General features: G+C 50.1%; 1 pseudogene; it reads right to left on the bottom strand.

Annotated features, from left to right (window-relative positions):
- Positions 1–8,639: 8,639 nt before the first annotated feature.
- Positions 8,640–25,856, bottom strand: part of LOC146835094 (apolipoprotein L3-like) — a 97,460-nt pseudogene continuing 80,243 nt past the window's right edge.

Raw genomic sequence — 25,856 nt, 5'->3', positions numbered from 1 at the left:
CAGGTCCTCCGCCTGACTCCCCTGGTGGCACCGGTGCTGGATCCCTCCTCCACGTCCGTGCCGGTGTCTCCCTCGGTGTCCCCCGACGATGCTGTGGGCAAGGCAAAGAGACAGGAAATAATCAGACACCTGTATACATACGTAAACACTACCATGGGGATAGGACCAGTGTGTACAGGTACGTGTGTACGGTCCTTGCATACACGCATACTCCTACCCAAACCCCATATTGTGATACGACCATACACACGCCCTCAGAGCGTGTGTACGGTGCGTTTCACAGCTTACACTGGTGATAGGAGGCGCACAGGAAAGGAATGGAGGTGTATCGCACAAGGATAAACATCAAGTCATTGTCAGTGCAGTGCATCATGTGTAGGGCCTAGGTGTGTCAGGCAGTGAGCTGGCACATGTCTCCTCATGTTTTAACCCAATAGTTGTGTGATGACCTGTGTACACATGTCATGTGTGATGGGGCACCATGTGGCGCACTTCCCCTTCACACCTTTTACATGTGTGCATGTATTTCAAACTTGTCAAGCACTGCATCACTGGCATGGCACAGTCCCCAACACCCGCAACTGTCCCCTGATGCCAGGTACACGGATGATGACACCTGACATCTCACTACCAGCGTGCCACGATGTGACTATGTCATGTGTGTGTCATGTGTTCCCATGGTCTTGCTGTTGGTGTTCCATCAACGGCATCTGCTGTAGCTGCATCCAACATGTGTCTGTGTGTAGATGCCCATGTCACACTATTACGCACACCAGGACACATGTGGAATAACACGTGACGTGTGTCTGTATGCATCTAACAGGGACTTGCGAGCTTAGGACATATCTGCGTAGTCTCAATGTCTGTGTGATCATATTTGACATGTACCCCTTCATGGCAAGGTGTGTGGTCTGTCCTTTTTCCATGACATGTGACCTGTGCGTCTAGCTTGCCGGCAGCTGTCTGTATGAGATGACATCCTTCAAATGCACATATGTGGATGTATGTCACTCCTGTAATGTGTCTGGCTGTTCACTCACACTGGCCCACAGCTACTTTCATGGCATGTCATGTAGAACTTGACAATCCATGTTTGTAGCTGGCTCTTGGTAGGAGTATCACCTGGCTGGCATATGTGTGCAGGATGTATTGCACAGACCAGACTCTGTATGTGGCATATGTGTATTAGCTGATGAACATGTGCTCATTTCATTGACATTGGTGTAGTAATGTACTCAATCTTCGTCATTCCTTCCAATTTTCTGCAGGGCACCGCCTCTCCCACGACCAATGCCAGACTTGGCTGCCATGAGGGAACGTGACAGCATACGCCGCTACCGATTCCCCCAACGGTTAATTGTGGACTTGACAAACAGGCTGGCACCACACCTCCAACCGCGACACAGTTATCCGACTGCGCTGACCCCCAAGATGAAGGTGATGTCAGCCCTAGATTTCTTTGCCACTGGTACGTTTCAATAGACCACAGCTGATGTGGGTGGCATGTCTCAGACCATGTTCAGCCGTGTCCTGCATAATGTTTTAGAAGCCATGTTGGAGCACCTGGATGAATTCATCCATTTTCCAACTCGTGAGCAGTTGACAGGTATCACGGGTGAGTTCTATGCCCTGGGAGGGATGCCCCATGTAATTGGGACCATTGATGGGACACATGTGGCTTTGGTACCACCACAGGCACAGGAGGTAGCCTTCCGTAACCGTAAACATTACCACTCCATTAATGCCCTTGTGGTGTGTCTTGCTAACATGGTGATTTCCCATGTCTACATCATGAGACGTAGCAGGGTGCCAGAAATGATGCTGCAGCTGCACAATGAACGAGCATGTCTTGTTGGTGAGTAGACTGTTTGTCCAGTATTCTGCGGTATCTTAGTATGTGACGGCATCTCCTGACCCACTTCTTTACATGATGTTTCCATGTAGGGGACTCTGGCTATCCCAACATGCCATGGCTGGTGACGCCTCTCCGCAACCTGAGAACAGCTGCAGATCACCGTTACAACAACGCCCATGGGCAGACCAGGCGAGTGATTGAGAGGACGTTTGGCCTCCTGAAGAGCCGATTCCGGTGCCTCCACAAGACCGGCGGGTCCTTCCCATATGCACCGGTGAAGGTCTGCAAAATCTTCCTCGTGTGCTGCATGCTGCACAACATGGCAGTGGAGAAAGCTGTGCCACTCATCCTGGATCCCGATGAGCAGGAACATCCACCCGTGGAGGATGACGGACTTGGTCGTGAGGCAAGTGAGGAGGAGGAGGAGGACATCCGGAGTCAGCTCATACGCAACTTCTTCTCATAATGGTGAGTCCCTGGGTCTGAGTGTGCACGCTTTGAGCCTTGTGTGGCATGTGTTGCAATGTGTGTGTCCAGCTGACTGTATGCTAAGTGACTTTGAGGTGTGTGCTGATGTGTCACTCGAGTGCTGATGTCATTCCACACATTTTAGCTGACACACTCAATTGACAACTGGCATGGTGTCAACCTTATTCATGTAGAGTACATGACCATGCATGCGGATGACTATGTTTTTCCTGACTTCTTGTCTCATCCCCCGGTAGTTGCGCATGCTGTCTGCTTGTGGCATCGTTGTGCTCCTGCTATTCTTCATGAGTAATGCAACGTGTGCTGAATCAGCGTTACATGCACGGACATGGTGAAAATTCTCCTTTGGGTAAGGATTGCAGCAAGGCTTTTTGGGTGTGGTAGTTGTTTGTAATGTGTGGGCACTGCTCCTGTGCAGGTTATGTTACTATGCATACATGTCGACTCACCATGGGGCACATGACATGTGGCATGACTCACATGAATTGATAGTCATACTTCGTGACAGTCATCTGTTATGGGATTGTGGTTTGTGATGAAGGCATCAATGTGTGTACAACTTCCCTCTGAAACATACGGGAGGCTACAGGTGGACATATTGCGGGACATCCCCATATGATGCTCAATGGGGAATTGCAGCCTCTCTGTGTGCAGCAGGGGATGTTTGGCTCAACCCCTTCACTTGTGTGCCAGTACAATGGATTTACAGCATCTTTGTTAAAAAGAGGGTGTCCGGTGTAGGTCCCACATGTTAATCCAATAGACCTGTGAGTCTGTTAATGTTGATGCTTTTGCATAGGTGTGAGCCTGAGTAATAAAGGTGTTCCTCAGCCTCCAAGGTGCCTCATCTCTGTCAATGCAGGTCTCTTGCCACTGTGCATGCAGCATCTCTAGCATGGTTGTCAAGGATTGTGCATATGAGTCTATGTGTAGATTAGCAACCTGCATGCTGTTCTTCATGTATTTGATTCTCTATTGTGCATGATGTCCATGGCTGTGTATGGGTTTTGGCATGTTAGTCCCCCCCATGGGCTGTCAACACCTTCTGGGGTGTGTTTCCTGTGCGCAGCTCGGCCTTCAGTTTCATGATCCGGTGTCAGACATCTTTGGTGATTGTACATCCTTTGTCTCTGGGTGTGCCATTGCAAACCGATAACTCCTTCCTTGACATACACCTGTTGCAGTAGTCCTTTCTGACATCCTAGTCTTTGTGTGGATATTGTGGCATAATTCCCAGGACATGCCGCCTGCTGTTGCAGCCACTGCAGCAAGGGCACACGTAGTTTCCGGATTTGGCAACACACACACATCAAAGGTGCTCCTCCCTTCCTCCCTCAACACATTCATTTGGCTGTCTTCGGCTTGTCTGTGCCACAGTTGCGGCCACGCGGTACCAAAGGCTGGACCGTCTGTACATGCAACGTGCACATTGCACGACCCTCAGGTCCTTGCATGACCCACATCACACTACAGTGTGATGTTGCTGCCACCCTCCAAGCAAGGTCCATCCACACATCTCCCACCTGCTCTCAGGCATGCACTGAGCGCACACACAACACCTTTGCATGATGAGTGTGCAACTCCGACTGCCTACACAGCGCTGCCACGCCTTCCAGGACCTGTCACACCCACCAGGTCATGTCCCTCCTACTCCCCACCGGATCTGTACCCCTGCAAGGCCATGGGAGTGGGACTCAAGGCTTCTGCATGTAGTATGCTTTATTCGTGAGGCACATGGCACAGGTATCATCTTTCAGCGTGTTAATCTACAATGTGTCCAGGACCCCCCTATCCACCATCACATGCGCACACGACCTCATCATCAACTCGTATGTCATTGACAGCCAGGCGCTCCTCACCCTCACCAAGGACGCAGACATTTCCAGTTCCGATATTCAAGATTGCATGGGATCCATAGATAAATGGCAGTACAGCAGCCACCTGAGGCTGGACTTGTACAGGACTGAGGTCAACATCTGAGGATTGTCCCCTTACAGCTGGCTCAACTGCTTGTGTCCCACCCACAGAAGCCCCGCACAGGCCCACAGTGTCCACGCACACAAGATGTTGTGCATCATGGATTGCTTGCTCTAATTTGCCATGGTAATCACCAGCATCTGTACCTCACACTGCAACACCCTCAGCATTATCCACATGATCCCCAGATAGATCCACTCCAAGGTAAGACGGACTATCCCCCAGGTCCACGACAACATCCGTGTCAAATACTGCCCTGCCCTCTACGAAGCAGCCACATCCATAATCCAGGGACACTTGTCCATCCAGGCTGCATCTGCACACCTCAGCGTCAACATCCCGTGCACCAGCCACATCACCGTCCAGCAGAGATAGCTGCAATGGATCACTGTGTGCTGCAGAATGACCTTCAGACTCCTCACCCACACTCAGGAGGCAGGCCACAACCCTGACCCAAAACCAACTTTGCACCACTGTCATCCGAGACCCTGTAGTGCCATCTCCGTGCATCCAACCTTGACCTGGCCACCATTCTTCTGATCCACCGTACTCCTGCATGCAGGGCATAGTTCTCCCACCTGGGAACACATACCTGGGACTCCCTCCTCGGGAACCTCCACATGAGGCATGACCTCTACGCCTTAATGTTACTCTTCCAAATAGGTGTGTCCTCACAGTTTCCCTAGCACCCCCTCAGCAGCTTGAGGCCATCACAGATGAGTATTGTGCTCCATGTCTGCATTGAATGATACATTGTGACCCATGTGTGTCCTGTACCAGACTCCGATCCCAGGGTATGGATGTGTGGAGTTAGTTCAACACTCAGGCATAGTTTGACATTTACACACACATATGTTGGTGAATAATGCCAAATGACAGCAACATCTCATGACAAAATTAAGTATTTATTTTTGGTGGGGTAAGTCTTTTGGTGGAGGAAGTAAGGTGCTCTACCGGGTGCATTGAATCCAAAGTTCACAGGGGGAGATGGCATCCTTGTCAGCTGGAGTCATCAGAGTCCAGACCACAGTGTTAGTCATCATTGGTCAGACTGTGACCAGCAAGTCCATGTGGCAGAGAATGTCATTGGGTGAGGTGGCGCTGTTGCGCCAGAGGGCCAGGTGCCAGGCCAGGTGACCTGGGAGATGTGGATGGTCCGCTGACTCTCACGGTCTTTTCCGTGGACGACCTACTTTCCTCCTGGGACCCTCAGATGCAGGTCTTGACGATGTCTGTGATGCTCCGTCGGACGAATCCTCCTCCTCCTCCTCCCTCCCTGTGGCTGGTGCTGGTCTTCGCTTGGTGTCACAGGGAGGGTTGCCCATGTTGTCGGCAATCCGACGGAGTGAACGGTTCATGTCCGTTTGCACCGCCAGGAGCTCAGCCAGTCTTGCCTCCATCCGTCCTTGGTGTTGTTGTTGACTGGCATGTTGCTCGGCCTGCAGGGTCTTCATCTCGTCGAGGGTCCCCTTGATGTCTGTGAGGCTCGACACAACCTGGCTGATGCCCCTGGTGTCATGCCGGTATGTGTCCAGGATGTGGCGCATGTGTGCCATACCGGTTCCCTCAGCTGGCTGGTCAGGTTCTCGCCTCCGCCTGCCTCCACTCCCACCACTCCTGCCCACACGAGCCGGGCCTGCCGTTGTGGGCACATCGGGTCTACAGGACCCCTGAGGGATGGCATTAGCGTGGTCGTCTGCCTCCTCCTGGGTGCCCGGAGAACCTTGTCCCTCCTGGTCAGACTGGCTGTGTTGTTCGGTGTGAGCAGGGCTCCTGGGTGTCTCCTGGGATGTGGCAGGAATGGTGGTGGGGGTTGGCACAGATGTACCTGACGCAGGTGCTGCAGGGGCTTGGGCACCAGAGGGGCCAGGTTGGTCGGGGTCATCCACGGAGTGGTGAGGGTCATCGCTGCCGGTGGGATCATCTTCACGCTGAGCCTGGGACTGTGATTGTTCCCCCCCATTGTTGGGGGGAGGTCGATGACGTTGCCCTGTGTGTGAGAGAGAGACAATGTTAATGCTGATCCATGCCACATCCATGTTTCATACATATTCAAGTAGTCACAGTTCCTCCAGGTGGTTGGATGTGCCTAGCATTCCTCTCAATGTACACTTGGGGATGGGTATGTTGCGGGGGACAGATTGGTATGTGCTCCTGAGTGTTTGCCAGGCGATTTGTGGCAGAGATGCTTATTTGGCTATGGATTGGTCTTGTTGTGTCACATGTCCATTGTGAGAGTGGGTAAATCCGTTGCCTGCCCCGGGGGTGTGTGCTTGTGTGAGGGGGGGGGGTGTGACCAGGCCTGCTGTTGTGTGTAGTGTGATTTGTCATTGGGTCTCCCAGGTGATGTGTCTGTCCCCTCATGGTGCATGCTGGCATGACAGTGTGTGTGAGTTCCTGTGCTGGGTATGTGAGCTAGTGGAGTTGTTGTTTGAGTGTACAGTGGTCAAAGGAGGGCCTTGTGCTGCCTACAGCAGGGCCAAGTGTCAGCTACCTTGTCATTACTTTGCCAGTCCCTGTGCATTGGGCATGGTGCATGGGTATGTACCTAGACCATATGGGCTGTGGGCATTGGTATCTGGTTCTGAGTTGCACAATGTGTTGTGTGAGGCCCACCCTCCCAGCATCCCGGACATCCAGTCTTGGGTTTGTGGTTGGTGTGACCTGGGACATGGCATTGCCTTTATTTGTGAATGGGCCATGGAGACGTTAGTGGCATGAGCGTGGTTTTTAGGGTGTGGTTGTGTGCGGTGAGGGCTTGGGGGTAGGTGAGTGCATTTATTGTAGTTGGGGTGTGGATGCCATTCACCCCATGTTACGTGAGTTGTTTGTGTACTCACCAGGCTCTGCGACTCCTTCGACTCCGTGTACTCCCACCGGCGGAAGCGTGGCCATCACCTTCTCCTCCCAGGGATGGTAATGTACGGGTCTGCGGGGCAGCCCGCCTCCAGTGATGTTACTCTGGGCGTATTCTTAGTTCATTTTCCTCTTGATTGCCCTGCGCCGATCATACCACCTGGCTTGGCATTCATGCCTGGTCCTTCGGATGGGCGCAACAGCATTCACCTTATCGACGATCCTCTGCCACAGGCTGGTTTTTTGGGCTATGCTGGTCTGTCTGACCAATGTTCCAAACAGCTGTGGCTCGACTCTGATGACTTCGTTGACAAGGAGCTCCAGCTCCGCTGTTGTGAACTTTGGATTCTTGTCAGTGGGCATGGTGTGGGGTGTGGGTGTGGATGGTTGTGGGTGTGTGGGTGTGAATGTGACGGTGTGTATGTGAAGGTGAAGAGGGGGTGTTTGTGAAGGAGGTTGTGTGAAGGTGTGTAAGTGAAGGTGTAGTTAAGGTGTGAGTAAGGTGCAGTTGTTTGTCTGTGGTGTCTGTGAGCAGAGGGTCTGTTGCAATGGCTCATGGGTTGTGTGTGTGTGCCCTTTTTATTGGTCCATTTGTGGGTGTGGCTGTGTTTGAATTTGTGGTGGGTGTGTTATAAGAGGTGGTTGTGATTTGGTCCTCTGTTTGCCTGTTTGGATGTGGCAGGTCAGTCTTAGACAGGGGTACTCATAGTACGGCCCGCGGGCCGCCAGCGGCCCGGCAAGCCTTCCTTGGCGGCCCGCGGACCTTGCCGACATCATATGACTTTGTGTTTTGTATATCGCCGGTTGCGAGCTATGGGGCCGGGCGATTCTTTTAAATAACATTCACTTGTTAATGAGGCTTTGTTGTACTTCACCTCTTCTTAGCGCCCCTGCATCTCCACTCTGATTGAGTGGAGATGCAGCGGCACTAAGAAGAGGTGAAATACAACAAAGCCTCATTACCAAGTGAATGGTCATTAAAAGACCCGTGAAGTACTTGGGTGCGGCGGCTGTGTGCGCTCTGTCCACTCTGTGCCCCGCCCCGCCTCCCCTCTCATCGCGCCTGGCTCTGCCTGGGAATGAATGTCATTTGAAGTGAAGTAAAGACTACAACACCCAGAAGGCATCAGCTTGTCAAATGAAGACTCGAGATCCAACCCGCAAGCGCACAGGTCTCAGAGTCAAGTGAAAGAGCCCCCCCGAGTGCCCCTTTACATACTGTTACATGTCTGTGTGACAGGGCCTGAAAACATCAAACATGTGAATATTCACACACGGCAGAAACAGGAAGGACTGAGCTGTCGGTGCTCTTGCACTGACAGCGGTGCATGCTCAACAACTTGTCGGGGTGGGCAAGAGTCGCCCTGTAGTACCTCTTCTCTCACTCGTAAGTACTTGTGTGATTCGCCCCTTATCTGTTCTGAAACGGGGTGCCGGGGAGGGAGTGTGGTGGCAGAGGGCCCTAGTTGTTTGTTGGTTGAGGGTTTCTCAGCTCTCGCATAGTGCGTTCAAGGGCAGGTACCTCCAACTCTGTGAGCAGAGCCCTTAGCTCACCCTCTGCCTTGCTGATGGCTGTTGCGAGGTCACTTGGGGCCCCCCTGCTGAGCTCCCTGTCGCTGTGTATGAGTCTGAGCAGATCAAACACCACGAAGAAAGCACTGAACACTACGGTTGTGCTCCCGGCTATTCTGGCTAGAAGGCGGCCACTGTTCAATACCTGGACGGTTTTAACTAATTTGGAGAGATGGAGGCCGGCCTGGCCGACTCCGAAGCACATGTTCCCATAATCCGGGTTTACAGTCTCGGCCAAATCTCTGATTTCCTCCGCCAGCTGGTTGGCAGCCGTCATGTGTTCTTTGATTCTCTCCAGCCCCCTTTCACACTCCTTCAAGAGCCCCTCCACTTTGTCTTTGTCTATTTTGCTGTTGATCGCATACACCACACTTGCCCCTGCAGAGGTGACTCTCCCTGCGGTGGAGAGGCCGAGTCCTACAGCAGCTGCCCCGAGGGATGCCCCCCCTGTGAAAGGTGCAAGGACCAGCCCCCCCCAATGCCAGCAGTCCCCCAGAAACACCCACGAAGCTCCCGATGGAGACAGAGGGAGAGAGAGCTAGAGAGAGGGAAGAAGACGGAGACGGAGAGAGAGAGAGGGAGAGTGATAGAGAGAAGGAGAGAGCGAGAGAGAGGGAGGGAGACAGAGGGAGGGAGGGAGACAGAGAGAGGGAGGGAGACAGAGTGATAGATAGATAGATAGATATGTGTGAATGCCTGGTCTGGTGGCTCAGTGGACAAAGGCGTCCGCTGCAGGGGCCTGTGTTCAACCTCATGGTCATAGTTTTTTGGGGGGTCTAGCTCCGCCCCCTCCCCCACTGGCCCCGCCCCCACCGGTGCGGCCCTCAGCCAGAAACCACACTGTAAATTTGGCCCCCGAGAGAAAGTTTGTGAGTACCCCTGGTCTTAGAGATGTATTTTGTCATGTTGACGTGTTTTGTGGTGTTGTGCGAGTCGAATTGACCCTCCTTGTGCTGTTTTACAGTGTCCTGGTTCTGTACAAGTCTTTTTCGCGTAGTTACGGTCCGTACATATGCGATGCTGGGTGAGGGTGCTGTGCTACGGTGTTGGGGTACGGTGCGTACAGGTGCGGGGCTGTGCTACGGTGTTGGGGTGCGGCGCATACAGGTGCGAGCTGTGCTACGGTGTTGGGGTGCGGAGCGTACAGGTGCGGGCTGTGCTACGGTGTTGGGGTACGGTGCGTACAGGTGTGGGGCTGGGCTACGGTGTTGGGGTACGGCGCGTACAGGTGCGGGCTGTGCTACGGTGTTGAGGTACGGCACGTACAGGTTCGGGGCTGTGCTACGGTGTTGGGGTGCGGCACGTACAGGTGCGGGCTGTGCTACGGTGTTGGTGTGCAGCACGTACAGGTGCGGGGCTGTGCTACGGTGTTGGGGTACGGCACGTACAGGTGCGGGGCTGTGTTACGGTGTTGGGGTGCGGCGCGTACAGGTGCGGGCTGTGCTACGGTGTTGGGGTACGGTGCGTACAGGTACGGGGCTGGGCTACGGTGTTGGGGTACAGCACGTACTGGTGCAGGCTGTGCTACAGTGTTGGGGTACGGCGCGTACAGGTGCGGGGCTGTGCTACGGTGTAGGGGGACGGTGCGGAGGGGGGGTATGGTGCTGACATACGGGGGTATGGTGCTGACATGTGTGGGGTGAGGGGGGCTGTACGGCTCGTATTCGGGCACAAGTTTACCCGTGTACATGTAGGCTACAGCGTTCGCTCCGTACGGGGCCTTTTACATGCGGTTGTGTATTCGGACGGCCGGTACGGATCGTACTTGCGCGCTCGGACTTCTGTTTTACGATTTGCACGTAAAATGTCCGGCTCCCTATCGGACACTTTTCCCGACGCTAATCGGACGTAAAAATTTACGGCTCCCTCTCGGACCATTTTCCCGACGCAATTCATATGTATTTTTCACGTACGAATCGTACTTCGCAGTTCGTACGGTACTTGTTCGATTCGTACGTAAAAAATTACGGATACGAGTCGGACGGTAAATTTGTTTAACGGATCGGAATCGGCACCTATATTGTGCTGTGCATTCAGTAAACTGGTGGCAGTCCACCAGATCCTTATATTTTTAGCACAGGCTGGCTACCTTTTTTCTGGGTCGCACGCAATCTTTTGTATCAGTAAATGACGAATGATCACTCTTGTTAAGTAACAGGTGTGCGCTAACTACTTTAGATCTCTGTTCTGTGATACAGCCATACCCTATACTCTTAAGTGCATTATAGCCTCACGTTAAATGCTAACTTTGGGATGGCTGCATCAAAACATGTCGTGTTTGGTGTCAAACGCTTTGGAATACTACCCCCCCCCCCGGCGGCGGGGGTAGCATTCCACCCTTCTAGAGGGAGAGACATGTTCACACTGGCTAAACCCGGTAGGACTTTCCTGAGCCCTGTCATCACAAAATGGATGCCTCTGCCACAGATACAGGTCTGGCCTCCTGCTGCTGACCGAAACTCTGGCAGGGGAGGCCTGGACAATAGGTTTCCTGTCGAGGGGAGGTGTCCCCACCTCCCCAGGCAGGCTGATGTGTATTGGGGCTGGGTGGGAGCACTCTCTGGTGCTTTGAAGTCCACCACTGGGGGCACACTTGGTGTCCCTGTGCATGCTCCAGTTCAAACCGCTTGCAGGGGCTACCTGCCCCAGCTCTGGTGCGAAACTGGACAAAGGAAATGGGTGTAACCACCCCTCTTTCCTGGCCCACCCATAGGTGGGGCCTTAGAGTAAGTCCATCCTCTAAACTTAGTATAAGTATAGGAATCCAGTCCCTAGGACTTTAGATTACCCTGGACAAAACTCTGCAACATACATCCTGGACCTTCGACGTTCCATCTTGACTAGAAGACTGAAGAAATCTCCCTTGGGGTCAAGGAGTGACTCCCCTGCTTGGCAGGCACCAAAGAAGCAACTGACCGGTCTGCAATTCTGAAGCTCCCGCTGGACGCTGAAGTCTCTGCATCCACAGAGGTGGATTTCCAGACGTCCCCGAGGCTACCCTGAGTCTACAGCAAAGCTGAGGCCCGTGGCTATCGTGGGTGACATGGAATCGTGACCCCTGGACACCATGGACTTTTGCAGCAACACTATCTTCCTGGTCCTTCTCGAAGTTGTGCTTTGGTCTCCGAGTAGCCCCAGCCTTGAGCACCTCCTGCACCAAAGATTGCTGGCCTCCACTCCACGAGTGACCCGTGGGTCAGCTTCAAGTGCGATCGCTCAAGGCTCCTTCGCGATCACTAGCCCGTTGGCTAGCAGGTCCCCATGAAGGCAACTCCTTTTCAGATTGGGCTTACCTGGTTGCTCCAGACGTGCCCTGACTTACCCTCGCTGGGTGAGTCCCTCAGACCTTGCTGGTCTGCACCGCAGTCCTTTCTCTGATTTCCAGTGACTTGCCGTTGCCAAGGCTTGTCGGGTCCATTCTGGTCGCCAACACCGCAGCACTCGACAGACTTTGTGGGACAGCTCGAATCCGGCTCATGGACTTCATCGACGCCTTCTGGACCTGGTGGCTAAAGAGTTAAGACACCCATCAACTCACCTGAAGCACCCAACATCTGTGGGCATTGGTCCATCCTGCCCAAGGTCACTGGCAAGTGACCCAGACTCTGTCCCCTCTGCTTTCAGGTTCTTTACATCCCGGATCCAGGCTTGGATCTCTTCGGACACTTCTCCTCTTCCCGGCAGCAGCAGTTCTTTGCAGGCTTCCATTGAAATCGACGACGCGACCCGACACCAAAAGACACCTATGCACCCGGCTTCCCTGGATGAGGTAACTCGAGTACTCCGGTGCTCTCGTGGGTGCTAGCCTTAGAACTTCTTAAGTCCAAAAGGGTTTGGTCCAGACTCGATTAGAAGTGTCCCTAATCTTTAAATTTCCAACCGCGACATTGCCCATAGAAGATAATAGGAACCCGCGGTTGTGTTTTCACACTGCATACGGCTCCCGTGGGTCCACTGTGTCACTACCTTGGGTGGTTCCTTGGGGTCCCAGCGATTCTAGAGGCAATAGGCCCAGTGCCTATTCCAGTCGTGGTTCTTATACCACTTTTTTAGTATATGGTTTGGTACGCCCCTAGGGCCCAAACGTGGATTAGGAGTTTGAAGGTTATCCTCTTGTTGACAGGGAGCCAGTGTAGGTCTTTCAGGTGGGGTGTGACGTGGATGCGGCGAGGGATGTTGAGGATCAGGCGTGCGGAGGCGTTCTGGATGCGTTGAAGCCGTTTCAGGAGTTTGGCCGGGGCTCCTGCGTAGAGTGCATTTCCGTAGTCTAGTCTACTGCTGACGAGGGCCTGGGTGACTGTCCTTCTAGTTTCAGTGGGGAGCCACTTGAAGATCCTGCGAAGCATGCGGAGGGTGTTGAAGCAGGAGGAGGAGACGGCGTTGACCTGCTTTGTCATGGAGAGGGTAGAGTCGAGGATGATCCCTAGGTTGCGTGCGTGGTCCGTGGGAGTTGGGTGTGTTCCTAGTGCGGTCGGCCACCAGGAGTCGTCATAGGCCGAGGGGGTGGAACCGAGGATGAGGACCTCTGTCTTATCCGAGTTCAGCTTCAGTTGGCTGATTCGCATCCAGTCGGCGACAGCCTTTATTCCTTCGTGGAGGTTGGTTTTGGCGGTGTGGGGGTCCTTGGTGAGGGATAGGATCAGCTGGGTGTCTTCGACGTAGGAGATGATGTTGAGGTCGTGCCGTCGTGGTATGTGGGCGAGTGGTGCCATGTAGACGTTGAACAACGTTGGGCTGAGGGATGAGCCTTGGGGTACGCCGCAGATAATCTCGGTGGCTTCGGAGCTAAAGGGGGGGAGGCGGACGCTCTGTGTTCTGCCGGCGAGGAAGGAGGAGGTCCAGTCCAGGACTTTCTCTTGGATTCCGGCGTCATAGAGGCGTGATCGTAGTGTGCAGTGGCAGACCGTGTCGAAGGCGGCTGACAGGTCCAGGAGGATGAGGGCCGCGGTTTCTCTGTTGTCTAGCAGGGACCTGATGTCATCGGTGGCAGTTTCGGTGCTGTGGTTGCTGCGGAACCTGGACTGGGTTGGGTCCAGGATGCTGTTCTCCTCGAGGAAGCTGGTCAGTTGTTTGTTGACGGCCTTTTCGATGATTTTCGCTGGGAACGGGAGCAGGGAGATGGGTCGGAAGTTTTTGAGGTCCTTGGGGTCTGCCTTGGGTTTTTTGAGTAAGGCGTTGATCTCTGCATGCTTCCAGCTCTCCGGGAAGGTCGCTGTCTCGAAGGAGATGTTGATGGTTTTCTGGAGATGGGGTGCGATGGTGCAGCTGGCTTTGTTGAAGATGTGGTGTGGGCAGGGGTCGTCCGGGGATCCAGAGTGGACGGTGTTCATGATCTTGATGGTGTCATCGTCGTTGATGTTGGTCCAGGAGATCAGGAGGTTGGTGCGGGTGGTGGTCGTGGGAGCAGGGGTCTCAGTGGTTGCCGGGGTGGTGGCGGTGTTGAAGTTGTCGTGAATGTCTGCGATCTTGCGATTGAAGAAGGTGGCCAGCGAGTCACATAGGTCTTGTGAAGGTGGGATGTCGGTGTATCACCCGTTTTCAATGTAATATACTAATATGCATTCTGAAATCAAAATTGCATTCTCAGTTTAGAATTGGACATGTTCACTGATCCCCCTAGAACACCTACCGCGGCTGTCTGAGGATTAAACAGCACTATTGGCCGGGATGGGTTTTTAGATATTTATAGACACAGAAATCCAACCCTTAAATATTACTCTTTAGTACAAGATATGCACACTTGCATTGACTATATCCTGATGTCCAGGGGTGCTGTTTAATCTTAGCCTGGGCACTATTGAGAGCTTTGAAATGGATGGAGAGATGTGGCGGAGGGAGAGGTGTGGCGCAGCGGCCAGGGCGGATGACTCTGGAGTGTGGGGCTCACGGTTCGATCCTCAGCACCAGAGGTAGATCAGCTCAGCATCCTGTGACTCTGGGCAATAGCTCACTTAATATCCCCGACGGCCCCCAGCACCTTGAAACCCTTAGGGGTGATTAGTTTGTGCTTTACAAATACCGGGTTATTATTTAGGAGGCCTTTAATGCATATATTAGGGGTGTCAGTTTAGCCAAACATTGTTGAGTATTGTGGTGTCTACGCCCTAGCCTGACAAAATTAGAACAGGAAATAGTTTCCCTTGAAAAAACACATGCAAAAACAAATGTTCCTCACATACTGCATACAAGACAAGCACAGCATTGTGACTTCCTGTGATTTGCAGATCATGAAGTCCAACACATGGGCAAAGATGCAGTTGCAGCAATTTATGGAGAAGGAGCATGACCGGGAAGAACACTAGCGCAAATATTGAAGCCTAACTAGTCCAACAACCTAATTACCTGTAAACAATCTTTCTCAGGCACACCACTTTATGACTCATTCTTTATAACTGAACAATTTAAATAATATTATATTGAACTTTATAACTCACTAGTTAAACAAGAGCTATTTAAGGTTACTGAATAATTTCATGAACTCTGAGAGGAACCGAAGCTGCTATAAGAAGCATGGTGAATGGACATGCCCTGGGTTCTGATAGCCTGATGACTACTTTTTATAAAGAGTTTGCAGAGGAACTGGCCCCTCATATCATTACTTTCTTCAAGACAGTGATAGAGAATGGACACCTTTCTCCTAATATACGTGACTGATCGCGGCAAGAATCGAGAGAGATAGAGTCAAAGAAAGGGATCCATGCATGCATATAGCTGAAACAATGGCACCAATACTGATAAAAATGAGGAATTACAGTTCCCACTGTGTAACACACACCACAAACTTAAGCTTGAGAATCTGAGGAGGAGAATGTATGATTTAAAGCCTCAGCCTAGGCCTACTCAATTCGAAGCCCTGAATCTTTGGAAACAGATGGTGAATGAGAAACATAGAAAGAGGTTTGCACTAAACACCCACAAGAAGTTTTGTTCTTGGCTGAACATTCAGGATGATAAGAGGCAGAGAAGGTGGCGGGAAGATGTGACTGAGACAGTAGGCACCTCTTGGACTTGGCCCTTTGTGGCTAAAATTCCTTAAACGTTTTGCCTTCCTCCTAGACCTTTTTCTGACAATATGTTACCAACTTAGATGCTTTGGCCACTTTGCCACTGCTGATCAGTATCAAAGTGCAAGTGTTCCCTGTATAAAGTGTTATGTTAATTGGTTGTCCAGAATTGGTAAGTTTGCCTTACTAGTAAAGTCCCTAATAAAAGTGCACTATGTGTGCCAGGGCTGGTAATGCAAATGTTACTAGTGGGCCTACAGCACTTATTGTGCCACCCACACAAGTAGCCCTAAAGAGAGATCTCAGGCCTGCCACTGCAGTGCCTGCGCGCAGTTTAACTGCCTTGTTGTCCTGGCAAGTGCACCCACTTACCAGGCCTTAACCTCCCTTTTTATGCACATCAGACACTCCTATAGTAGGCCCAAGGTACCCCCCTGGGCAGGGTGCAGTGTATGTGAAAGGTAGGACATGTACTGAGGTGTGTGCCATGTCCTGACAGTGAAAGGTTGCCATATTCATGTTTCACTGTTGCAAGGCCAACTTGCCCATAGGACAGAACGAGGAATGCTGTGTCCCATGGTTCCAGCATATCTTCGCATAGGCATAAGATGGAGAGATGGAGTTTAGTGTGCCTGAACTCAGAATTTAATACATCTTTTTGTGAAGATGGTTTTTAAATTGTGAGCTTAGAAACCAAGGGCCATATTCTCAAGGAGCTATCGCCGAGTTAACGGCACTGTATTGCGATAAATTTACCGCCCCATTCACAAGCTGGTGATAACAGCCAATTTCAGCAGTTTTCCTGCGATAGCGGCCGCAAAAAACATCGTCACAGATGACCCTGGCAACTATCGCTAATGAGATGCAGAGTAGGCTTTCCCGTGCAAAAAGCCGCAACAACACCACTCCACAACATTCTCAACGACCAGCCTGATCTGCGATAAGATCACAAAACAGGCGATAAGGCGCGTTAGCATCAGGAAACTAACACCTGCTCCGACATGGTGCAAAGTCGGACTACAACCTGCACCACAAAAGAGAGCCCAGAGCCACACCTCAAGAACAACAGATGCCATGGAGCCAATGAACATGTGTGCCGGACACCCAAGAGGGCCACAACACCCACCGGCTCCACCCCGGCACCCCCGCCCCCCAGCCAAAGACATGCCACATCAACTACACTGAATCATGTACCCAATAACCCACATGATGTTGCACAATCACATCTGGTGACATGCATGTGTCATCACAAAAATGAGCATCACACATTCACCTTTGAAGCAGCAAATGATAACTTATTAAAATAAACACAGAACAGAAATGAAGACACATGGCGACTCCCCTCGGGAAATTCCGTAGGTCACTGCCGGCAAGACAAAAATCATGATGAGAAGGTGTGTCCTGCGCACATCAAGGGACAGAGAGAGAGAGGGAGAGAGAGATAGACAGACAGAGAAGGGGAGAGAGAGATGGACAGACAGAGAGGGGGAGAGAGAGATAGACGGACAGAGAGGGGGAGAGAGAGATAGAGTAAATTAGAGAGGGACAGGGAGAGACAGCAGACACTGCGCACCCAGGCCACACTGCTCACTTGCTGCCACCGGTGGGTCTCCAACCACGTGCCGGTATGTAGTGCAGTTCACCAGGTCCCACATCTGAGACAGACCCGTCATCTGAAACAGAGTCCAGATACCTGAATGGCAAAGTACATACAATTGCACGCAAAATCATCGCCTGTCTGCACCTGCGCACCCAGGCAGCTGCACACCAGCCCCTCCCGCTGCCCAGCGGTGCATGCCCGCCCCTGCGCACCCAGGCCTCAGTGCTCACCTTCCACCCTTGGCGTGTAGCAATGAGGGCCCACCACACACCGCTGCAAGCCACAAGCCCGGGGCCCGCGGACATGGCACCCTCCACATCATGCAGCCCCGCTGCGCAGGCCACCAGGTCTCACATTTGGTGCTGGGTCTTGATTGCTCCATGGCAGAGGACATAAAAGTGCACTCGGCATCATCGCAGGCTGCACACCCGCTCAGCCTCATAGGTGCCACTAACTCTGTGATTCAGGAGGCAACGCCACGTGGCGGTAAGCCCGCGCTGCCCGCTGGCTCAGGCCTACACTGAGGTCCAGCAAGGCACACAAAACCTGAGCCATCCGGACTCCCGGGACGGGGCATCATCGCAGGCTGCACACCCGCTCAGCACTTAAGGTGCCCCTGCCTCAGTGCACCGAAAGTCACTGTCCCGTGGCGGTGTGCATGTGCCAGCCACAGTGTATCCGGTGCCACCAAGTCTGTACCCCACAAGTCATGGACCCTCTATGACTGGGTATCGTGCTGCGGAGGCCATCATGTCGCCTGCGGAATGTGATGTCACAGGCCCCTGGGCCCCCATGCCTACATGCACACCACACGATACACCCGAGAGAGGTTGGAAATGGCGTTGTGCACGTGCACCCGGCCCTATTTATTGGCAGGGTCACATGTGCTGTGACGCGTGTGCTGGATGGGTGTGGTGTGGGTGTAAACCAGCCGTGAGGGCGTGGCCGTGGCATGATGACAACTAGACCTGTGAGCAGCAGATCACTACAGGGGAGTTCTGGCACATGTGGCGTTGTTGTCCCCCCCTGGAGCGTAAGCGTAGTGGGCTGGCCTGGCGTATGCCAGTCCAGCGTTAGGGTTTGTACAATGACCCCGGGGCTCTGGGCGTGATTCCATAAGGGGCTGGACAAGGAAGTAACAAATGCGTGTGTCGGCGCCACCCGGACGACAATCGGCAATGTGTCACCATTTTTATGCACATCAGTCACCCCTATAGAAGGCCCAAGGTACCCCCCTGGGCAGGGTGCAGTGTATGTGAAAGGTAGGACATATACTGAGGTGTGTTCCATGTCCTGACAGTGAAAGGCTGCCAAATTCGTTTTTCACTGTTGCAAGGTCATCTTGCCCATAGGACAGAAGGGGGAATGCTGTGTTCCATGGTTCCAGCATATCTTCCCATAGGCATAAGATGGAGGGATGGAGTTTAGTGTGCCTGAACTCGGAATTTAATAACACATCTTTTTGTGAAGTTGGTTTTTAAATTGTGTGCTTAGAAATCACATTTTTGAAGGGAATGTACCATGACATGGGAGAGAGCGGGAGAATGTGAATGGAACAAACATTGGTGGTTGAAAGAAGGTTATCCCATGTTATACTTGCAACAAGGCTGGTACTTGGAAGAGGGAGTATCAATGTAATTCTGACTGTATGCAGATAGATGCCCAAGTAACCTACCCCACACTCCAGGAGAGAGTCCCTCCAATGCCTAATCCCCCAATTAATCCCAGATTCCTCAGCAACACATAATCAGGGTTTAGCTCTTCCAGTGATGATAGGGTCTAGATGAGATCAGCAACAATTTGTCATTTGTGACTTGAGCCCCATAAACCTTTTGTGGAGAGATTTCTTGTTCAAGCTCAACTGTGTCATATATTGCACACCCAATAGAGTTGAGCCAGAGACTCATGCAAAAGTTGCCAAATATAAATTAAAGTCGCTGTAATATTGTGCTTATTTCAATGCATATATTTTCCTTCTTGCAATTCCCTGCTTCTCTCATGCTTGACTCTGTTTTCTTTTGAGTAGCACCATGGTAATAGAATCTTTTGTGAGTTTCAAGAGTCAGTTGCACCTGGCTCAAGCTGCTTGATGGATGGGACCTTTTACGCTCTGGAATAAACCTACTTCAAACCTCTCCTGAGTCCTCCAGTGCCTCATTTAATTGATTTTACAGTCACAACACTCAAGTCCAATTATTCCCTTTACTTACCACAGAAAATTTGTCCATCGAGTTAAGGAGAACAGTCAGGGAAGAAGCATGGGACTTCACAGGGATGAAACTGGCCTAATCAAAGATGATACCCATTAACAATTTGTCTTAGGTCCAAAGCAGTTTTCCCCCAAACATGCCCTTATAAACACCACAACCTGACACCAGAAGCCTCAGCCGGCATAACGCCAATCATTGAGAGGATGCTAGAACAAGGAATTTTAAGTAGGTCCATGGGAGTCCAAACAACTCTCCAATCATGCCCTTTCAAAAATCAAGTAAAATGTGGAGGATCAAGCAGGACCGTAGAAAAATAAACCAAATAGTCTTTTCCTGCTATCCTGTAGTATATAACCCAGCAGAGATTCTGTTCCAGATTCCAGATTGTGAGTGGTTCACAGTCATCGACCTATTTCAGGGCATTCTTTTCCATTCCCCTTCACAAAGACAGCTAGTAGCCCTTCACGATCCGATTTCAAGAGAAAACCCTTGTGTGGAATCATGCTCCTCAATGGTATACAAAGTGCCCCTCATACCTAAACCAGGTTCTGAAGAATAATCTAGAGAAGCTGCAACTACCATGCAGTTCTACCCTAGTGCAGTACATCAATGACTTGCTTGTGGCATCAATAACAAAAGAAGCTTTCAGACTAGACATGGTAGCCCTGCTCAACCATCTTGCTGAGAGCAGGCATAAGGTTTCCCCCGAGAAACTGAACTACTGTCAAAAAAGGTCAAATATTTGGGACACAAGATTGAGGAGAGACCCAGGAGGGTGTTCTCAGAGTGGATTGTCGCTATTCTCAAGATTAAATCCCCAAGCACACAAAGAGAAGTGTGTATGTTTTTGGGCATAGTTGGTTACTGCCGACAATGGATTCAAATGTTTTCCCTCGTGGCGAAGACCCTACAGCGGCTGACGCACACTGATGCATGGAAGCCTTCCAGGAGCTAAAAAATGACACTATATTGCACCTGCTCTTGGAATACCAGACTATACCAAAAATGTTGTGCTGTTCTGTCATGTAAGGGATGGGTGTGCACTGTCTTTGTTGACGCTGACCCATGTTGATTTAAAGACCTCCTGCCTACTTTTTGGAAACCCTTTATCCTGTAGCCACAGCTTTACCTGGTTGTCTCAAAGTGGTTTCTGCGGTTAGCTTGAGTATACAGCAAACTGAGAGCATTGGATGGGTCACCAGTTAATTATCATGGTACCCATTCCATTCTGATCTTCTTGACCTTTACACCCACCCAGCATCTGACATATAGCTGCCTAAAGTGCTATGAGGGAATCATTCTGGCTGCACAAAAGGTGTCCTTACTACATTGCAATGTTCTCAAGACGAATGAGAACACATATAAAATTGTGTAGATTATTATTAATTACAATTGTAAATCGCAGCTTTCACTTAAAAGGTATCCTGGTGCTGATCACAAAAACACGATCCTCTGTTTTACTGGAAGCCACTATAGTTCCTTTGAGAGCACCAGAGGAGGAGGCATGTCTAGGTTTGTCTAGTGCAAGTTTGGCTGCTGCTGCCTGCACTTTATACAGCCTTTGTATTAGATAGCCTGGGGCTCCTAGAAGCAGCTTATTGCAGTAGTCTATTCTGCTTAAAACTGTACTCTGCACCATCTGCTTTCATGCGGGTTGTAGTAGTAGTGGTACAGTTTTCCGTAGATTCCAGAGGAGCCCAAAGCAAGTAGCTGCTATCTGTTAAAATGTGCCTCCATTGAAAGTTTATCGTCAAAAAGTACTCCTAGGTTACGAACTGACCTTGAAGTCTCTCAACTCTCTATAGATGAACAGGGCCAGAAGTTACTTGGGAGTGTGGCCTGATTTCTTTTAAAGGTAAACAGCATAGGAATTCTGATTTCACACTGTTGAATATTAAATGCAACCAAATTGTGCCCAAAGCTTGGACCCAATATTGTATGTTGATGGCTCATGTTTAACAGGCAGACGTGATATGTTAAGAGCAGCCTGTTTTGTCTGTATCTCTAGCAGCGTTGTGGAAGTTTCTCGCTTGTGTCAAGTAACTTCATCTCAAGTAGCAAACTGATTGCACTTGTAGGAGCATGTTGTACCTCTGAAGTATTGAGAGTCACCATCTACACCAACAGCCAATATGGTTTTGTGTGTGCGCATGACTTTGCCCAATTGTGGTATTAAGTTCATCAGGCTCACCAATTAGGAACAGTTTGTACGTCCTGAATCTGTTAAAAGGGCTGAAAATGCCACAACAGGTCGCATTGGTGAAATGTGCTGAGCATAAGTAGGGTGAGGATTTTGTCACCAAAGGGAACCGATACGCGAATGAAATTGTGTTCATGAGAAAAGTACATTCCACTTCATCTATGAATGTAGTGAGAAAGAGTTGCAAATATGCTTTTAAACACAATGCAAACCTTTAATGAACTGAGTTACAACATGTGCTGAGGTGCTGAGGTGACACCTGGTTGTCCAAGAGACAGGGTGCAGGCACCAACACCGGTCGTGCTTTGCTGAGCAGGATGGCGATAGTTTAAAATTTAGTACGCCCCTGCAACTGGTTGGTGGCTGGTACGTGGGCCCATAGCCAAAACCAGTCATTTTAAAGGTGTGTGTCCTGAGAAGGTGATTTTTTGACCCCTTCTTGCCCTGATGAATTTGCCACAAACTCTATTGGCAATGAAACATGTTGGCCGTCATTGTTAAGGTATGCAACATGCTGTGGTTTTTAACAGAGTGATAGACTCCTAACCAGAATAAAACAATCATCTGTGAGTCTATACACTTTCACTATTTTTAGATTTGTCGTTGTCTGCACAATTTATTTGTTTGTTGTGTTTTTCACATTACACTGTCTTGTGTTTTGTGTTTTCTATTGGACACCGCACACCCCTTTTTTTCGAGAGAGAGTGACCTATGATAAAATAAACGTGGGCAAGCTGATGAGAACCAACCAGTAGCTCCTCTGGTGGTGCGCACGTGAGGTACTCTCTCTCTCTCTCTACATATTTTCTCACCTCGTCACCATTTGAGGGTTTCCGTAGAGTGTATTTGTTTGTGGACTGACTACACACTCTCCTTTTTTCACTCTTCTATCTATTTTAATTGTTAAGTTTGTAGCATTCTGGATGGGCTGTCTCCAGATTTAATACACGAGCACTGGAGGTCTGTGATAACGTACACTTCCTCCCACCTAGTCCAGAGTAACAAGAAAGTTCTTTGCTACATTGTGCCAGTACTTTTTTGTTGAAATTGAAGCCAAAGAGCTACGACCAAATTCACCACACGCTATCTAGAGAGGAAACACAAAGTGGATGACATCCACTGGAGAGATCTGGACAACCTACCATCCCGAGTACAGCACGAGACATCAAAAAGATTTTGCTACTGAGGGAACGGAGGTGGATTTATAGGATCCGGAGCCACAAATTGGTCTAAATGATGAAATTCCGTGGAACTCACTGAATAGGTTGTGAACACACATTAGCCCACCTACATATCAACCACAAACCACTGAAAGAACTCCCAAGAGGTTATTTAGAACTTAGGCACCCAGAATGCACCGGGTTGCTGGATAGGGATATGTGGTATTGAGTCCACTGCTCTTCAAGTAGAGGAAATGTATTTATGGATTACAATTCAATCAAGATAAATTGGGATGAAAAATGCATCCCATTGTACCCGTTCATACACTCATATTAATGATTATTCCAGAGATTTGGGTTAATTTCATTCTTTTCTCAAAAGATTTATTTCCTAATTAATATTTCACCATTTTAAAGTTCCATGATAATGTGACAGGGAGGAATATCATACCGATACAGATTAATATGGCCTGATCAAATGTGGCAATAATCGGAATGCATATCGACTGATGTGAAGTAAAAGTTTGTTCTTTTGAAAATTCATACCAAGTTGACATCAAGACCGCTGTAGTATCCTCAGGTCATGTTAATATGTTCCCTTCATTCTGTACCTAGCTGCTCAGCCAGTGTCAGTGTTCCGCATAGAATGTTAGTGTTGGCGGAATGCTTGGATGCCTGTGTGGGACTGAGACAGTTGGGAAGATGGGCTGAGCAGCTAGGATGCTGCTCCTGGTGGGGTCTATTCTGGGGCCTATGCTGGGGCCTATTGTGGAGCCTGATCTGGGGCCTGTTCTGGGTTTTCTTCTTCTACACCTACACAGAATTCTTTTGAGAAATTCTTCCAGGTAGCTCATGGAGTAGCTCGAAAGGGGGTCCGAACAAGAGACCGCAACTTGCGATCGCGAGACGGGACGCAGATGCTCGGGTGGAAGGCATAGTACCCCAAAAGAGTTGTAGCAACCTGTGAAGGTTTTTGGTAACATCAGTCAAGCACAAGAGCTTTTCAGGGCTTTACTAAAGGATGGGACCCTGAGTGGAATTAAGAGAATATCAGACAGTAGGGGTGAGGGGCCACTAATCAGCCCTATCACCACCATCCTATATTCTCTTTTAGCCCTGACTGGGAAGTCCGGGAATAAAGTATTAATGTGGACATTCCTGAGGCAGTTTTAAACTCTATACTCTGCACTTATCTTTCTTCTTTGATCCCTACAATTATATGTTTGTATTGTTTCCCCCTCCCTAGTGCTCCTCCCCAGGCGTAGTTCTGCGCAGGGGTGTTGTAGCAAGCCCTATGATGAAGCATGCCACAAAATTGTGGGTGCGGTCGTTTTTTTCAAACAAATAATGTTTGCCACTTAAGCCTATAGTGTAATTTTCCATACTCCTACTTCTTTGTTGTGTTTTGTGAACAGTAGTGGAGGTCGAAGTAGGAGCCTTCCCTCTTACCCCTTAATTGAGTTTAGGGTGACCAGATTGTCTGATGGAAAACCTGGACAGGCACAGACAAAGAAATATGACTAAATGCCCTTTTACGTCTCAGGGCATCATATATATATATTCACTAAAAAAAACATAGCTTTTACAGACGTTATAGTTAGGAATTAGCATTTAAAAAACCTTTGAAATTCACTAAAAAACCATAGGTTTTCTGGGACGTTATAGTTAGTTGGACATTTGACTCATATAAAACCATAGAAATTCCCCTGTTATAGTTAGTTGAGCTACGTTGGACACACCGTGGTGGCAGGTGAGCAGTGAAGTCTCGGTGCGCAGGAGCTGCAATTGAGCACAGTGCGGGGGAAGGGGCTGGGGTGCAGCAGCCTGGGTGCACAGGTGCAGGCAAGCGATGTTGCCGTAGATAATAATGTAATCTCTGGTCTCATTCATATCTCTGTTTCATTTTAAGGACTTGCTGGACCGCACTGTTTCTCGCGGACCCCAGCGTCCCAGACCCATGGGTGACAGGAGTGAACAGTGAGGGCTGGGTGCAGCATGCCGACGCTCTGTCTCCTCCTCCCTCTGTTCTTTTGACTCTCCCTCCCCTTCTCCCTTCCACCCACTCACTCTCTGTCCCATTCTCACTTTCTTCCTTTCATTCTGGCTACCTTTATTTTTCTCTTGGACATGGCACACATACTTATGTTTCTCTTTTGCCTTGCAGGTTTTGTACGCTGCTTCCGGAGGAGTCCCACCCACTTATTTCATGTTATACTGTTGTTTCTTCGAATAAAGTTGTGTTTCCATTTATTTGTGTAGTTTTAATAAAGGTTATTTTTTTTTACCAATAAATAAGTAAGTGTATGGGTCTTCTTTTTCTGACAACACTTGTCAGTAGTTTATTGTGAAAATCGGCAGTTGATAGGAGGTTATGAGGGAAAACATTTGTAATTTTGCGGTGCACCTACCAAATATAAACCAACAGACTATTACATAAATGAAGCCTGGCTAATTCTACAACTGCAAGGGTTCTATGAGTGTATCACTTTATAATACCATGAGTACTGCCCGTGTGATTACAGAACCAATAAGGCACTGCCTAGGGCCACCGAGACTTCAGGGACTGGCGAGGCCCACCCTGCACATTTAAGTTGGCCTCGAAGCCTCCCGAACAATTAGTAAACAATACCCGGGGAGGTGGCTATCCCCTAGGCTGCGAAACGTCTCTGTGCCCTCCCGCGCCTAATTTACATGTGAGATTAGGGTCCCCAGTGCTGCAGAGACCCCGCAATATAATAAAAGGATTGGCCCCGAGACATTACCCACCAGAGGGCTCATTTAAATCAACGGGTGAGACCCCGCGTAATTCTTTTCTCTCCATTTTTACCATCCTGATCCGCTTTATTGAAGCGATACGAGGTTTTCCTCCTCTCGCTTCAACGAGGCAAACATGGATTTTCTATCACAGGGTGCAAGCCATGCTCCCGCCCTGT

Source organism: Triturus cristatus, chromosome 4_2, assembly GCF_964204655.1.
Source record: "Triturus cristatus chromosome 4_2, aTriCri1.1, whole genome shotgun sequence".
Classification (NCBI taxonomy): Eukaryota; Metazoa; Chordata; class Amphibia; order Caudata; family Salamandridae; genus Triturus; species Triturus cristatus.
This window is presented reverse-complemented; position numbering and strand designations above follow the sequence as displayed.